This window comes from Rousettus aegyptiacus, unplaced genomic scaffold (assembly GCF_014176215.1).
Source record: "Rousettus aegyptiacus isolate mRouAeg1 unplaced genomic scaffold, mRouAeg1.p scaffold_m13_p_13, whole genome shotgun sequence".
Classification (NCBI taxonomy): Eukaryota; Metazoa; Chordata; class Mammalia; order Chiroptera; family Pteropodidae; genus Rousettus; species Rousettus aegyptiacus.
The window spans coordinates 33,502,718-33,521,176 of record NW_023416288.1 but is presented as its reverse complement, the minus strand read 5'-3'; the positions used below and the strand labels follow the sequence as shown (position 1 = coordinate 33,521,176).

The 18,459-nt window shown below is 40.5% G+C and overlaps 1 pseudogene; it reads right to left on the bottom strand.

The window, feature by feature from the left end:
• Positions 1-12,019: 12,019 nt before the first annotated feature.
• LOC118611071 lies at positions 12,020-12,138 on the bottom strand (annotated as a pseudogene).
• Between the last annotated feature and the right edge of the window lie 6,321 nt (positions 12,139-18,459).

The window sequence follows — 18,459 nt, the reverse complement described above, 5'->3', positions numbered from 1 at the left end:
CCGCCAAAGGGAGACTGTCATACCTCAGCCAATGGAGAGTCTTGAACTATATGTCCTCTATATTTTGAGCTTTCAGTTTCCTCTAATGGGCTCTTCATTATAAGAGCCCCTGCCAGGTCCATGAAAAGTGCTCCTCCACTTTGTTTGTCTGGACTTGCATGTAGTTCACCCTTAGACTGCGTGTCTCGAATGACAATTCTTTGTTCCCACGTAAGCCCATTTTGCTGGAGAAATACCTAGCTGTCTATTTGTTAAGGTCCACGAAGTCCATCTTACTTGGACACGCTTGGGCTTGCTCGCTGAACCTGTTTCCTTATCATCAAAATAGGAGTAATAGCAGAAAGACGGAGTCCTAGCAGAAAACCAATGACACATTTAGCATGGATAATTTGAGAAGAGTTTAGTAAAATTTAATAAAGGAGCTGTTTACAAAGCTGTGGGCCAGGTGAGAGGAAGCTACAGGGATAATGCAGTACCTCTAGGCTGGAAACGATAAGGGCCATTTCCACCCCTGGATCCGAAGACAAGAGGGACAGCATCAGTTACCAGAACTCAGAGGGAGGGCATCATGTTGAGAGGCTGCACTGTTTGTAGAGCCTGAAGTGACTGTGCAGATGGGAAGCTGGGGGAACAAGAAACCTGAGCTCACGCGCCCCCTCCCTGTCACCCTCTGCTGGTGCTGTCTCTGGGTTGATGAACCCACCCTTCATCCAGAGAGGCAAGAGAGCCTGATGAAGAAGTTCGGTGGTTCCAGGCCTTGAGCCTGCATCAGAATCACCTGCAGGTCTGGTAGAAACGTAGACTTCTGATTCAGTGGTGGCAGAGGAGGGTTAGATAAACTTGTTCCCGGATGATGCTGATCCAGATGGTCAGGGGACCGACCGTTTTTGGAGAATCACTCATATTGTCCTGGCCACAAAGGAAGGTGGAGAATGGTAGGAGTGGCTCTGAAAAGATAAATAGAAGATATTCGGAACACTCTCTTTCGTGTCATTAGAGGATTAAATAGGATGTATGACTGAAGTCGTTGTCATACTGTAGGCGATCAGTAGATGTCCCCTTTGCTTGACTTCAGACCTCAGAGTGCTCTTTGACTCCTCTTGACCTTTTTGGCTTTCACCAAACGCTTTACTCGGATCTCTGAGGCCTACATTAGAGGGCACATCAGGATCCTGACTCTGAACTCGGTCTCACCATCTGGTTTTTGCATCTTTGCTCAAGATCAGAGCACTCCTGTGCCGGCCTCAAGCTTGCCCAGATTCTGACCCTGGGACATGTTCTTTGCAAGAGGGTCACTTTGAGCCTGATGTGCTGACACTGTCTTTAGAATTTCAGCCTGGTGCCGATTCTTTTGGTTCTCAAGCTTTTTTTTTTTTTTTTTTTAATTTTTATTATTATTTTTAAGAATATATTAATCACCCCTTGCAAGAGTTTAGAACTTTCCCTTCGGAAAAATGAATAGTTCTCAATACAGATGTTTTCTCTTTTATTTCCAAATGGCTAAACAAATACCTACTATATGACTCATTTGGGGATATAAAAAATTTTTGCATTTCAATGGAAAAATGTGCATTGTCTATAGCATATCCTTTCAAGTTATCAAAGTCTAGCCCTGTTCATCTCTTTGAGCTGTTTTGCAACTCTTCTTCCCTTGTAGGTAACTGATAGATGTGTAAATTATAACTTGTCAGGTAGTGATTTTGACTGACTTCTGTCTGTGAAAAAACTAGTCTTGTCTCTATTTGCAGTTATTATGTAAGATAATAGCTTCTTATTGTATAAACTATGTTTTCCATTATTTGGAGCCAAAAGCCTCCTGACTAATATATCTCTTATAAATTGGGGCCAGTGATACTTCCTGCCTGCCCACAGGGTTTCTGCATAGAAGCATTTCGAAAGGAGTTTGAGGATGCATTTTCTAAAGGATGATGTACAGCACATGAAAGGTGTGATATATAGGCCCTTAGGTGACTGGATGCTTAAATATCCCCTTCTCTGAGTTCAAATATTAGAAAAGAAATTAGTTAATGTACATTCCCTTTAGGCTTTAACATAGCTGCAGTTTTTGCTTTTGGTATTAAAGTACAAAACCAGGTCTCACTCGTGTATTTGTTGTAAATTGAAAAGTGGCCATTGGAATTCAAGGAAAAAATGGTCAAGTAGAAAGGCTTTTCATAAATGGAATATTAAAAACACAGTGAGAAACACGACAAGGTTTAACTAACTGCTGTGGCATTTCATTACCAGGATGTCATCTGTGTTTGATTATTTGTCTCAGTCTTGTAGCAGGTTGAGTTTCTGGCTCTTTATAGAACTGTATTGGTTTCTAGCAAAATACCTCAGACCCTTGTCATCTCCTAGGTGTGTTACTTAGTTAATTTGCACGAGATCTTAGTGCATAAACAAGTAACTGTTTATTAAATCGTCTTTGATAATTACAGTTACTGTAGAACCCCTTTCCGCCATCCTTCCCTCAAAAACAGTTGCAGACACTTAAATATTAGAGTATAAATTTTTTTCCGTTCATCTAAGCATGTTCTGAAAATTGGGGTTGAGTTAAGGTTTTTTAACACTTAGTCTTTGGGTTACAAAGCCTTTCACCCCAAGTGTCCTCAGTCTTTTAGCAATATCCATTGAAAGGATAGAGAGGAAGAGTACACCATCAAAAAACAATCTTCTTCAAGGTCTGAAATCCAGTGATCAGAATCATATTATAAAAGTCAGTAGGGGCCAGGTTTAGGATACTGAATCTTTGCTATACTTTAGATTTAATATTAAATCATTTGAAAAAGCCATCACAGACTCCTCAAATCTTCTGTTCCTCAACGCAAACAAGCTCTAACCAAATCCTCAACCTAAGGATCTGTTGTATTTTGAGTGAGTTTTTTCGTTTGTTTTAGATTTATTTTATAAGATGAAATGTGTATTTGCTAGTCCTGATTTTCAGATAATACAGGTATATGTGCTATAGATAAGAAGTTCTCAGTTTCTCTTCCTCTCCCACGGTTGTGTGTTTTAAAACCAGCAATGATTCTCAACCCTGACAGCACATCAGAATCAGTCATGTATTCAAAATATAATTAGTATAAAAATTATTAACAATATATGACATTCTTTTTTTTATAGTAAGTCTTTGAAACCCAGAGTGTGCTTTGTATTTAAAGACCACCTCAGTTCAGCCCATCCACATTTTAAGTCCTCCGTAGCCCCACATGTCTAGTGTGAGCGTATCGAACAGCACAGATCTACACCTAAGACTTCATTTTTAAAAAAATGAAGATGTAGGTCAGGAATAAAAGCACGCTGAGAGTCTTGTCTTGTTCTCAGGGCTGGGTAGGCAGCAAGCTACAGATCCTGGCAAAAATGTTAATTAGTCCACACAAATACAATGTTTAAGTTCTAGAATCTGGAGGGAAAAAAAAGTAGAACTAGTCAAACAAAAGGCAGAAAGGGAAAAAAATTTAAAAAAAAAATAAATGGGAAATCATGGCTGATAGTTACAAAAATTATAGTCCACCCAAACTTTGGAATACTATGCTGTAATGAAAGAGAACAAGGTAGGCAGTCTCAAACGGCCCCCAGTGATCCCTGCTTACTAGCACTTATGCCCCTGTGTAATTCTTGTTCCTTGAGTGTGGCTGGACTTATTGACCCCTAAGGAACAAAATATGACAGACATGATGAGATTTCACTTCCAAGATTAGGTTATAAAGAGGATTTGGTTTCCACCTTGGGTTCTCTCTCTCTCTCTCTGTTTGTCTCTTCCTCCTTCTCTCTCTCTCTCAGATCACTCATCCTGGGGAAAGCCAGCTGCCATGTCCTCAGACAACCTCATAAAGAGGCCCACGTGGCAAAGGACAGAGGCTTGCCAATAAGTACATTGTAATGGCTGAAAAATGACTGCTAGAAATTTATTATTACTTGCAGGAAAATTACTGCTTGGCTGTGTCCATGGGAACATGGCTAGGTCCATGGGAACATAGGCTGTCACCCTAGGAACATAACATTCTAACAATAAGCTTTCTGCTTCTGTACCCCCGCTTAAGCACCTGACCTGTGAGTTGACAGGTAGTGAATAGAAGAAAGATAGACCTTTGTGTTTAGACAGAATGAAGAATGGGATTTGGGGCTTAAAACCCCATACCTCTACATTTCGGGGCTGCTTAATTTGGGGTCTGCGTACCCCTGGCAGACCCAGCTGGCTGAACAAAGAGTGCGTTTCCTATAACACACTGAGTTCTGGTGGTCCATGTGTCTTTCGGGGTCTGGCAGCTACAACAACATGACTGAGCTTGAAAGAAAAGTCCTACCTCATTCTCAGTCAGGAGTTTGGATGAGACCACAGCCTCAGCCAAGAGCTGGTCTGTTACCTCATGAGAAACTTGAGCCAGAGTCACTTAAGTAAGTTGCAAGTAAAACTCATACACAGAAACTGAGATAATAAATGTCTGTTGCTTTAAAAGCTCCTAAATTTGGGGACAATTTGTTATGTACCAACAGATAAGACATGGTAGCTACATATTAAGTATATAAAAAAAAATGGCTGTTTAGCACATGTAGTATAACCCTATGTATATAAAAAACACAAAAATTAAAATGTATGAGAATTAAGATAAGATTTATTGATACACGATTATTGCTGCCTTTCCTTACTCCTTATTTTCTTCATATACTTAAGTGAGTCGGTCTTGCCTTTCCTCACTCCTCTTTTAGATGTTGAATCAGAAGAACATAGAGATCTGCTCGAACACAGGAGGATTTAGTGAGAAACCAAGTTAGTCTGCATAATAAAAAGCTGGAGGTTAAGGATAAGAGAGAGACGAAAAATAGGCACCAACTTCAGTTTGAGAAAATTTTGCGCTTTAGCACATCAGAACCCCCAGAGCGGCTTGAAAAGTGTAGTATGAGGTGTGAAATGAGGCACTTTTAAGGGTCTTCAAGAGATGGATGCAAGAATTGGAAATGCTTCTTAATCAGTATTTTCTGGATGGACTGTATTTCTTAGACCCTAACTTTGTTCAAAGACTGGACTATGTGGAAAGCAGGATTTATTAGGCTATGTACACACGTAGGTGAATATTGGTACATCAAAAACTTGTAAGGATGCAATGATGACCTTTTGTTGTTTTTATTCCTTATGTATTTGAAATTTCAATAGCAAGCCTATATTGATAAAAATCAATTTCGCTAAGACATCTGTGAGATGTCGGCAGTGCAAAACAGATGTGACACAATTCTCGCCAATAACTATGACACACATAGAGATGGGGACTGGTGGCCCCAGTGGTGACATAAGACAGAGCAAAAGAGAAGAAAATGGTGGCAGCATGGCTACCTGAGTGACCTTTGCTGTGAACCCATGCGCGAACGCCCAAGAATTCCCAGGAGGGACTTTGAAGACCCAGCAACTGTGGATTGGAGAACAGTCAGAGAAATCCTGCTTCCTGGCTGACTTGAGATCCAGTTTTAACTCCGGGATTGTGAAATCTGGGAAAAGAAGGGTGGCACTTTTGTAACAGTACTGACACCTTAATTACCTCCTAAACAATATGCAAAGGACTGTCAGTAAGTCAGGTCAGCTTCAGGCTACAGAGAAACAGGGCTACTTGAATGCTGCTGGCGAGAGTACGCAGCAGCAGAAGGAGAGTAGAAGGGAGTTTGGCTTAAAATATCCAGGGAGAGCCCTTCTATTTGCTGGATGAGATGCTGCTCAATTCATGAATCACTTAAAAAAGCCAATAAGAGCTACCTTTAGACCCAGCGATTGCAGTTCTGGGTATTTATTCCAAAGAAAACCAAAACACTAATTCATGAAGATCAATGGATCCCTGTGTCCATGGCCATGCTATTCACAATAGCCAAGATATGGAAGCAAGCTAAGTGCCCATCAACAGATGATTAGATTAAAAAAATTATAGTTCATATATACACGATGAAATATTACTTGGCCATAAAAAAATTAAATCCTCCCATTTTCAATGACATGGATGGACCCAGAGGTTATTATACTGTGAAACAAGTCAGACAGAGAAAGATAAATACCACATGATTTCACTTATCTAAGTGATAAGCAGAATCGAAGGAACAAAAGAAATAAACTAAATGAAGACAGACTCACAGATACAGAGAACAATCTGGTGATTGCCAGAGGGAGAGGGTTTGGGGGGCTGGGAGAAAAAGGTGAAGGGATGAAGAAGCACAAATTCGTAGTTATAAAACAGCCACAGGGACATGGAGTACAGCATAAGGAATATAGTCAATAGTATTGTAATGGCTGTGTGTAGAGCCAGATGGAGTAATTGGAGGATCATTTCATAAACTATATAAATGTCCAATCTGAAACTAATATAAAATTTTTTTAAAAAGCAAAAAAAAAAAGCCAGTAAGATCTTTAAATTAAATATGCATAGACATATATTTATATACCTATACACAAAAGTACTTCTTAATCTAAGCTCCCACTCTCTCATTCCCCAAATATCTTAGGCACCCTCTGTCTATGAAAGGTATGCAAAGCCCCAGAGGCATTTAGTTTGCTCTGGTATAATAATTATTTGCTGAGTATCTTCTTTCTGTCTAGCGCTATGCCAGAAGGCAAGGGATTAAAAAATCCTACAGGATATGTTCCTACCTGTTCTTAAAACCTAGTCAAGGAGAGAAGTCACACCGGCAAACAATGAGTGACAGTGTGGGGTAAACTGAGACTATCTACTGACCATCAAAATTCAAAACTGCGTGGTACAGGGAAACAAATAGGAGGTGGGTACTGCTAATAGCACTGAGATCACATTATATAACATCAAACCAACAAGGTTATTTCAGCCTTTACAAACATTCCCATTATAAATGTTATTGAGGGGAGAAAGGGTTAAGGGACTTGCTGAAAATCAAACAATAACTTACTTTCCTTCCTTCCTTCCTTCCTTCCTTCCTTCCTTCCTTCCTTCCTTCCTTCCTTTGTTCCTCCCTCTTTCCCTCTATCCCTCCCTCTCTTCCTTTCTCTCTCTATCTATCTATTCATTTAATAAATGTATATTGAGCACTTACTGTACACGAAGTTCTGTATTAGGTCCTGGAAATAAAAAGGTTAGCAAAAACCCTGGCCCTCAAATATCTTGGAGAATGTAGAGAAAATGGATCAAATAATCATACACATAAACATAAAATCATAATTTTGGGTAAAGTTACAAAAGAAAACAACACAGTGCTATGAGACTATGGGATTCAAGTCTAGTTTGACTCCAAATTCTCTGCTCCTCTCATTAACCATCTTAAAGATAATGTCGCTAATCCTGTTTCTGGAATTTTCTTCATTGAAACTGTCATGGTAGATCACTCTATTTGTATCACAGTTGTCATAGCTAGAATGTAGCAGGACAATATCAAGGGTTCAGATTCAGAGTAAGCAAATGCTTACTCTGTCCCTTTCTACCTCTGTGACATTGGGCAAGCCCTTAGGCCTCTCTGAGTCTCAGTTTCCTAAACTGTTAAATGGAAATAACAGCACATGCCAAGCACGTGGGATATAATACACGAGCAATAATTGGCTGTTATTATTATTTACGACTGAGAATGTTTCCTTTAAATTTGGACTCCTAAACCCAGGGAGATTGGGTAGAGTTAGAGCCATAAGTGATGTCGAAATTATAATTTGGTACCTTATGTTCATGAAATCTTTCTCTAGATAAGAAATGGGTCGTAAGTCTGAAGGCAGAAAAGCAGTGGAAATATATCTCCGCAAAAGAAAAAGAAGGGACCGTTGGGATTTCTGTCTATGGAGCCATTATTTTCTGTTAAAGAAACCCATTTGAGTAAGAAGCTTCCAGCTAGAGCACTTTAGCTGCACGTTTTGGCAGCAGTAAAGGACGCGGTGTTGAGATTCTTAAACACGCTATGATTCTGGAAAGCTAGAATAAAGGTTTTTGTTCCCGGAAAAGTGACGTTAGATTGTCTGTTCACATCCAGTAAGACCATTATTCACCAATTGCAATGCATCACAACCCTCTGGAGGTATTTGGGCCTCAGTTCTGTTACATTCTTGGCTTCAGGCTTACACTTTTTTTTTTTTTTTTTGCTTTTTAAAATACCTCAGCTTTATCCAGATGAACAAATAGTTGCCCATGGATGTACATTATTCTGATTAGCTCTTAGGAAGGAGGCTATGGAAGCACAAGTGACCTGTCCAACTAAATAGATGAGGGAGCCTTAGACCCTTCAAGCCGGAGGCTTACAGGGGCCTTGACGGAAGGGTTGGTGTTTGGACTCAGTTCTCAACCTGCTCTGCCACTGGCTGACTGTGCGGCTTGGGCTGTGACCAGCCTTTCTGAACTTCACCTTCTCTGTCTTGGTTTCCTGTACCTCGCACATAGTAAGCACTTCCTAAGTGTTTACCATAAGCCTTATTCTCCCATTTTTCATATGAGAAGATTGAGGGAGATTCAGAGGAGTTAAGCACAAGGTCGCATATTTAGCTGATGGTGCAACTGGTGTTTAAACCCGTTTCTCAACCCCAACACTATTGACCTTTGGGCCAGATAATTCTTTTGTTGTGGGTGCCGTCCTGTGCATTGTAGGATGTTGAGCATCGTCCTGGGCTCCTCTCAGTAAATGCCAGCAACACTCTTCCTACCTGAGTTGCCGACAACCAAAAATGTCTCCATATATTGCCCAGTGTCTTCAGGGGACAAAAATGGTGCCTTGACCCAGCTGGAGAAGCACCTGGGTCTTTCTGGCTCCAAAGCCCATAGTCATTCCATGACATCATGTTGACACTTACAAATACCATATGATCCCTCATTTTAAAAAGAAATTTTAAAAAGTTTTTTTTTTAAAAAAACTAAGTCAAATTATTTCCAAAAGTTGATTTAGCCTCAATTGTGAATCAGTGCGTCTTGTTCTAAGTCCCCTTCTTTTGTTCTTTTGATCTTTTAATCTATTTGTAGTTTCCACGTTGACCGTACTCACTCTCCATCAGGAGCCCACTGATTTTGGGGGTCCCCACTCCTCCATCATCGTCCTCTTTCTACCTTCAGATGGCTTAAAGTCTTAGCTATTAAAAGTTTATTTGGTTCTTGTTATTTAGATTTGTCTTTTGTTTTTGAAACCGAGTTCAACATTTTGAGTTAAAAGCACCATTAATTCAAAGCAGCACTTCTTAAGCTCGCTGTCCATTCAAATCACTGTGTATTGTGGGGAAGGTTATCAGTGATTTCCCAGATCCACTGCTGGGTTCTAATCCAGTTGATTGTTAACAGGTCGAAGTATTGAGAAACTCTTCGGAGGCGGCCGAGTTCATTTGCTGTACTAGTAGTGCCTGTCAGAACCACTAGGAGAATTTGTTTAAACAAACCAACAAAAAAGATTTCTCAGAAGCAGAGGTGAATTAATTCAGTGATTCTGGGGCTGGGGTTCGAACTCTTTGTTATTTCAAGTGACTGGGGTGGTTCTTAGAGAAACTGTGTCTCGAGTTAAGGTTGTTTGAGTCATAGTGGATTCTGCCACATGCAGGCCATGTAAACTGGAGCAGCAGGTGAAACTTCTGAACCCCAGTTTTGTAATCTGAGAAATGAGGCTAGAACAGAGTCCACCATGCAGAGTTTCCATGAGGTTAAAGGAGCCATCGCACTGGTGTGAAGGTGAAGGAAGTGTTTGTAGCTGTCGATATTATTATTAACGGGATTAGAACCTGAAGCAATTTTGATTATTATTCTTCCTAAAGATTTTTAAAAGTTAAATCTAACAGTATAAACTATTTATACATTACCTTTTATGGGAGAGGGAGGTGCTCTTCTGAAAAACAGGTATGATGAAGTCGGTGCCCACCCACGGGTGCCCGCCAGCCCACTGTGGGCGTTGTGTGTGCACAGCTGCCTCTCCTACTGGAGTGTAAGCACCCCAAGCACTTTTCCACCCCCACAGCACCTAACCCTCTTCTCTGTCTTTTCGGTGCTCTGTAGACCTTTGTCAAATCAAGGGGCTGGTTCTATGGGTTTGCTAGAGCTCCTGTAATAAAGTACCACAAACAGAGTAGCTTAAAAACCAGAACTTAATTGCTCGAAGTTCTGTAGGCTACAAGTCCGGGATGAATGTGTCAGCAGGTTTGGTTCCTGCTGAGGGCTGTGGAGAAGAATGGGTTTCATGAATCTCTCCTGGCTTCTGGTGGTGTGCAAGCAACTTCTGGAGTCCCCTGGACTCGCAGGGTCAGCTTCCTGATCTCTGCCTTGATTTTCACACGGTGCTCTCCCTGTGTCTTTTTGTAAGGACACCGGTCATATTGGATTAGGACCCATCCTAATGAGCTCATTTAAACTTATTTAAGACCCTATCTTCAAATAAGGTCACATTCTGAAGTACAGGGGCTTAGGGTTTTGGTGGGGAAGAGGACACGATTCAACCCATAACAATGGTCCACTCAGCTGGGAATTGAATGTACCATATAAAACCAAGATACTGATATTTCACAGCAGAGTGAAGTGCCTTCTATTCTTGCCACTCGCAGCCTACAGCTTGAACAACACAAATCCATCATCACATTTGTGAACATAGATCAAGCCACCACCACTCTGAAGGAAGGGCTCCATGTGGGCGCCAGTGCTTAGCCTCTCCCCAAACCACAGGCAGCACCTTCTATGGCAACTTGACCAAAGTCCCCACCATGACACTGTGGGATGTCACTACGTGTTTTCTGACAACATGGAGTCTTTGTCTCTCCAATACAAACAATGTTTGAAAATGCAATTTATCCCTCTGTTGACAAAGGCAACAATGGGCTATTTCCTTGCTTATTACTAGAATAAGGGCAAATGCTTAAAAACACATGATTAGTTGGCTTTACATTTCATGATGCCTGATGACACTGATGGAGGGAAAGAGAATTGATAAGATGGATGTGGAGATAATACAGATCTTTGAAGAATAAGACTCTTTCAAAAAAAAAAAATAGTGAATACATAGACTCGTTATTATTTGATTTGACCAAAGCCTCACTGACATGACTTGGGCATTGTTTGAGTAGCCCCAGAAAGATTTCCACATTAGCACCCTGTAAATGCACATGTTTCCCAGCAAAACTCTGCTTCATCTCCCTAAAAGAAGCCATGTGGGTCCAGCCATGAATACTTAAAGAAGCCAAGAAACTAAAGAGATCCTTTAAAATGCACCTGCTCAGCCTGCTCTTGAGGAGCAAAGAATGAAGTTCACTATTTAAGATCAGTGGGTAAGGCAAGCCACACTTTGAGTGCAGAGAAGATGTGCCGAGAAGAGTTAACAACAGGACTAAAACCACTAACCTTAGAAAGGCTGCTTTCGAGGCTGGGCCTTGGCTGGCATCTGGGAACTTAGACGAAGGGAGGGTTCCCGTGGTTCCTTAACTGCTAAGAGTGGCTCTCTGTGCCTAAAGTGTTCGTGCAAAAATGAGGTTTATGCTGAACACCTGCCTTCCCCTGGGAGTCTGGAGTTTCAGTATGTGATAGGTAGAGGGCATCCGTGGGGCCGGCCCCAGTAAAAGACCTGGACACTTAGCCTCTCGGGGTGGCAGCACTTTACATGAGTCGTCACACACGTTGCCGAAGCACTTGTTGCTGGAAAAATTAAGCATGTCCTGTCCTGTGTGACTCCAAGGGAGTGGACTCTTAGAAGCTTGTGCCTAGCTCATTCTGCACGTCACCCCGTATGCCTTTTCTCTTTGCTGCTTTTGCTTTGTGTGCTTTGGCTGGAATAACTCACAGCCGTGAGTATGACGGTGAGCTGAGTCCTTTGCATCGTCCTAATGAACCCTCTAACATGAAGGTGGTCTGGGGGATCCCCAACACAGAAGAGCAGCTGTTAGCAAAAATAAAAGCTTATTTATTTATTTATTTATTTATTTATTTATTTATTTATTTAAAAAATTGTTTTTTTTTTTTCTTTTGGCGAGGCAATCCTTGGTTGACCTCACAGATCACAAGGAACTTGTCAGCTTACAATCCATTATTATTATTATTATTATCATCATCATTATTATTATTATTTTATTATTTTATGCCTATAGCACTTGGTCTTCCTACCTGATCTCCCATCCAAGTACTAACCAGGCCCGACCTTGCTTAGCTTCCGAGATCAGATGAGACTGGGTTTGTTCAGGGTGGCATGGCTGTAGACATAAAAGCCTTTTTGAACTAAATGCTTACAAAAACATGACGCTTAACATCATTGCAAATTTTAAACTATTCAAGTGATTGCACTCCAGTTGGGATTATTATAGGATATGATTTACTATATAAAAATAACTTCCTGAATTAGAAGGCAATCAAACAAGTAGAAGATTCTTTTTACTTCTTATAGAAGACCCTTCTAAGAAAACCATGAGAGAGCTAGAAGCAGGGACCAAACCAGCTGACATTAATTAGAAAACATTTTTTTTTCTCCTAAAACATTAAGTGACACCCAATCTCAGATCATAACTTACTTGGAAAATTCAAATTGCTTTTGAAGACTCAGACCAAGCCCTTCTTTACTGGAGTGAGAGGTACTGCAGAAATATGTTCAAATGTTGTTATCTGAAGCTTGAAGGCAGTCCCTGGGGAAAACTTTAGAAGGATGTCATTTTAGAGAACAACGAAAAAGCACTTTAAAAGGGGAAACAAAAATGAATCAAGAATAATGAGTATGCAGAAAGCCCGGGATGGCTGTTCTCAGGGAATAACTCACTGAATCTTTGATTTCTACTATGTGGTTCTCGGATTTCTTAGAGGCGAGTCTCTCATCCAGGTGTTTCAGAAGTTGGAACTCTGTGCCAAGCCCTGGAATTTCTCAGTGCACTTAACCAGTTGGATCATTCCCAGGGCACTTGGGACAGATCCAGGAGCCAAACGGTCTGGGGTGAGATATGCTAACAAAGATCCATATTTCTCTCATGTGCCCTTGTATATATATGGCAGAGCCCACACTGCGCGGAACCTGGCAGCTCCAGACATCCAGGGCAATTCTCTGCTGTCCAGTTTTGGAAATAACAACTCTAGAATGTTTCTGGCTTTTGTGTGACTCATTTGCTTTCATTAAAGAATGGGCAGAGAGCTGGCTGCAGCTGCATTAGTTAGTAGGGCAGATCCAGTTGCAATAAATGGAAACACATTGCTGATAGCTTTTGGTAAACACGACGTGGGCTGAGGGAGCAGGGACCAAAGGTGATAAAGGAGCCATTCTTGGCCTTCAATCTGTGTACTATTTGAAAGGTGAGTATATTCATCCAGAAGTATAGACTGTGAATTGAAGGATCGGTTGTCTAATAATCTCAACTTTCTAGATCTCAAGGGGGGGGGGGGAGAAAAACAACTTAAAAATTAAACATGAAAGGTCTCTGTACAGTCCAAAAGGATGTCACAAAGGCCATATGCTTTTCTCATAGCACGGCTACTTTGGTCCTTGCGTGGAGTATACTTGTTCTCACTATATACAAAGAAACATGTCTTCAGCTTCCCGGAAAACTGCTCTCAGTGGACATCGGTGCCTTCTTTGGGAAAACATGTTCTTTCTTTTATGAATTGATTCTCTAGGCAGTGTATTTTAAATGTTGACATCTCTTTCTCCCTCACCTGACTTTTTAAAAATGAAATAATTTATTGAGGTGAAATTCACATTACATAAAATCAACACTTTTAAAGTGAGCAATTCAGTGGCAATTAGAATGTTCACATTGTTGTACAACCACAACTTCAATCAGGTTTCAAAATATTTCCATTACACCAAAACAAACTCTCATTCCCATCAAGTAGTTTCTGCCCATTTTCCCCAACCCCTAGCCCCTGACAGCCACAAATCTGCATTCTATCTATATGGATTTACTCATTTTAGGCATTTCCTATAAATGGAATCATACAATATGTTGTCTTTTGTGACTAGCTTCTTTCACATAGCATAAGGTTTCTTCAAGTTTCATCCGTGTTGTAGCATATTATCGGTACTTCGTTCCAATTTATGGTTAAATACTATTCCATTGTGTAGATATTCCACAGTTTGCTTAGCCATTCATCAGTTAAAAGACATCTGGGTTGTTTCTACTTTGGGGTTATTAAGAATAAAGCTGCTAAGAACATTTGTGCATTCCCTGACTTTTGCCAACTCAGTTTCTCATCTCTACAGTGGAGATGATAATAGTAGCTACCTCATAAGACTGTTAGGACTAAAAGAGGATTAAGCAGTTAGGTGAGCCTCCATGCTGATTATTTTATAATTTGGTTGTAATTTTAATGTGGTCCTAAGAGGAGGCGAATCCCGCTTTTATCTAGTCTGCCATCTTGACCGCCCCCAAGGATTAAGTGTTTAGAATAGTGCCTGGAATGTGGTCAAAGTTCAATAAATCCTTGTCATTATGATTTTATTATTATTATATTTATTACATAAGAACTCAAAAAACATTAGGACTCAGTTTTCATCAGGGCAGTTAAGTTTATACATCTCAATAATTTTTGAGGTCATCATTATATCGCTTGAATAATTAATGTAAGAAACAGTGACCCTGAATCATAAGTGCAAGGTTAACAGTGAAACTATGGTAAGTATTTTCTGGGTAAGAAGTATGATAACCACACTGATGGATTTCCATAAAAACTTCACATTAAGTATGGTAAATAAGCATGGCCTTATAGGGACCTGCAATACAATAGCTTTTTAAAAATAATGAGCTCTGAGCGTGCAGAGGCTAAGTCAGATAACAAAGGCCCTGTGTGCTATTTCTCAAGCAGTAGAATTGCATGATGAAAATTGTAAATGAAGAAGAGCATGGCAGCACTTCTGAGCCCAGGAGATCTGAGTGGAGGCTGGAAGATCAGAATACAAACTTGTACAGGGGTTAAGGGGTTATCACTGAGAGACGACTGGGCTTTTGAAGAAGCAGCAGCGTACCTGGGAGGCACCTGTATGAAAAATTGATAGTAAATGGAAGAGACTGGCAAGAGAAGGGAAGATTCAGAACAAGTGCTATGAGCTCTGGTAAAGGGCGGGGTGGTGACGCCGTGGATGGCGATTGGCGAGGTGGAAAGGGAGCTGCTTTGAGTCAGGGTATGAGGGGTCTTCTCATATTGACGTCAGGTATGCCATGTCACTCACGTCTAGGTTTATGTAGGTTTTATTGTCTATCTATGACATTCTTGGTTGCATTCTCAACATCCATTTCCCATTTTTCCCTTGCTGTATCAGTAGGAAGGTGGTTAAGACACATTACAGTAACAATTCCAGAACTTGAGTGATTTAACAACACAAGTTTATTTCTCATTGGTGCTAGGAGTGCATTTCAGCTCAGCGGGGTCCACCTACACTCTTGCATCTTCTTCATTTTTACACTGAGACCCAGCGGATGGAGCAAGCTCTCATGGGAATACTACCAAGATGAAAGAACTATACTAGATGGAAGAGGACTGCTTAAATGTAGTTCTTTGTATTCTTTCAAAATTCAGTCATATCTGTTATGATACAAGTTCAATTGGTATCATACACATTTTTTTCCCCAGGGTTTTTTAGTGTTCTCAATAATCATTTTAAAGAATTCACAATATTCTGTTGATTATTATGAAGCAGCACTTAGGAAAACATAATATTGAGTCAAAAAATACAACTTAAGTTTGCATTTACTCAAAAGTTAACACTGCATGAAAAAATACTGGCAGGAAACATTGAATAATAATCATGTAAGGTAGGGTTGCTGGTGGTGGCAGTGTTTGTAGGTAGGATTATGGGCACTTCATTCCTTTTCTTTAACTGCTAAAAATTTTTTTCTCAATTACAGTCAACATTCAATATTGCATTAGTTTTAGGTGTACAGCACAGTGGTTAGACATTTACTTCTATTACTTTTGTTATAAAGTAGTTTTTGTAAAAAATAATGATGTAAAGCAAACACTAGAACCTCATTCTTTTGGAATCAGACTTTCTCTCTTGCCCTCCATTTCACGGTCTTGGTAAGTTGCATTCACTTTGAGAAAAACATGGATTCTAGGTATTGATATGCCTTATTCCAAGTACATATTCTTCACAGACACGTTCATTTTTTTGTTCCCGAAATTAGGTTCATTATATAACAGTCTATAAGAACCTGGACGAGACATTAAAGTTTCTTCCCTGAGGTGCTAATTTCATCTGAGTGATATTCCAAGTTTTTGTGAATCAAGAGATAATGGCGTGTGAGTAACAAGGATCAAGGAACAGGGCATTTGCTAATAATGACAGCTACATGATGCAAGTCCTTACAACACTATAGGGAAATAACAAGGTTAACACAAAGGTGAAAACCCCACTTCAAGGAAAGGTTACAATATATACTCATTAAGGATTCCTAGTTGTCATTTCTATCAATAGGGTAAGATCTATGGGAATGGGTGTATGACAGGGTGGAAGCAGTTAAACTCAGCCCACCTTTAAGGTTTCTTTTGATGTAGTTTAGTAGAGTTGATGTGGGCATTCTAAAGAATAGGGAAATATAGTAAAGAAAAAACAGAGTAAAATAATAATCAGTTAACTTACGACCCTGGAAAATGGTACCTTGAGTTGCTATGAGACCACCTGCACAACCTGAGCCATTGAGCAGTCTCTGCCTACTGGGCCTGTGATGGGCGCCCACCCTGCCCCCCATCCCCACTACCATCCTTAAAGATCATTTCTTTGGGATTCCCTTTATTTGTTCAACAAATATTTGAAAGCCTACTAACCAAATGATATTGAGACAGGCATTGGGAGATTAAAAATGTACATGGTCCTTGCTGTGTGGAACCTATAATCCAGTTAGGAGACAGAAATTAATCAGAAACTCACAAAAATGAAATAATCACTCCTCTGATAGGTGCTACCAAAACACACATGCACACACACACTTCAGTGCTAGGAAGAGCATAAGATGGAATGATTTGACTTAATTGTGGAAGTCAAGGGGGGACTTCCCTGAGGAAGTAGTGACAGAATGACATGTAAAGGATGAGTTGACATTACATTTTAGGCAGAAGCACCTTCCAGAGAGTGCCCGTGTCAGGAAGAAGCAAAGTCCTGGAAGTAGGTCATGTGAAAGAAAGGGGTGAGAGGGTGAGGCGACATGACACGAGAAGAGGTTGGTGGACACCGGACCGCGTGGGACCTTGCAAACCATGTAAGTAGTTTGATCTTTATCTTAAGAGCAATGGGAAGCCATGGAAGGGTTTTCAGTTCAGATTTGGGTTTCAAAAAATCTCTCTGACTGCAGAGCAGAGAGTGGCTTGCAGGAGAGCTAGAGTGCTTTCCTTGGGAACTGGTCAGACTGTCTGCTGACGTTTTCCAGACGAGGAATGATGCTGGTGTTGCTGGGGGAGACTGAGATGCAAATTTAGGAGGATTGGTGAAGGACTAAGCCTTCTGCGTGACTCTGTAAAAAAACTGAAACACACCAAAGGGGGCATAACATATAAAACTTTTTTCTTTCAACATACTTGTTGGAGATTTGGAGGAAATGATGCTGGATGCTGTGGCTTGGCTCACTCAGCTCCTAACCCAACTTCCTTCGAATGTGCCATACTTCAGAGGCTGGAAAACTGAAAATCTCATTTCCCAGCCTTCCTTGCAGCTAGATTTGCAGATATGATTTGGAATGTACCAATCAGATGCATTCATACAAGATGTGAATTCGGAAATGAGGTAATCAAGGAGAAGTGGGATTTGAGGCATTTTACAGTTTACTGGTGCAGCTTGTAGCTAGATGGTGTGGTTCTGGCAGTCCGGCCAAGTCTTTCTGGTGACAGGCAGGGGTGGCAGTAATCTTTGCAGCCCAGTTTGATAGTGCCTGGCACATAAATGCTTAATACATGTGGACTGTTATTACATACTTAGTTGTTACTCTGAATAATACTATAGGATGTGCTGTGGAGATGGTACCTCCGCACAATGGGATGCTCGGCCTGACTTCATTCAGTCCTGAAGGAACTACGTTTCGTGGTTTAATGTGTATGACATTGGTACCTTTTTCCCCTGTTATGTTCCTTCTTACAAGCAGCCTATATCCCCACAGTATAACATACTAAAAAGCTGGTTCTTTCAAACGCTTGGGAGAAAGCTAGCCTATTGTCACTAAAGGTGAGAGATCTTCCTCTAGAACCTTCCAGACAATTTAAACATCTGATGAAAAATGACTACTAGAGTTACAATAAACTGTGACTTTTAGTCGTACTAAGATCCACTTAAACTAATCAGGAGGCTTGTCTAGACCAGAAAGCCTAACAATGTTACAGCTTCCTCTACAGGGTTCGCTTGATTGTAATAAATGAGAATTTTTGACCGAAAGGTTAAAAATATCAACAAAGACATGCAGGAAGTGACTCTCTGCTCCTAATTCCCCAGATAATGTCTCTGTTCACTGAACACATTTTTGGTACCTCTCTTAGGACATTTCTATATTTTATGCTTGTATTATAGTTATTTATGTCCATGTCTGATCTGCCCAATATATGACACTGTAAAAACATGAAG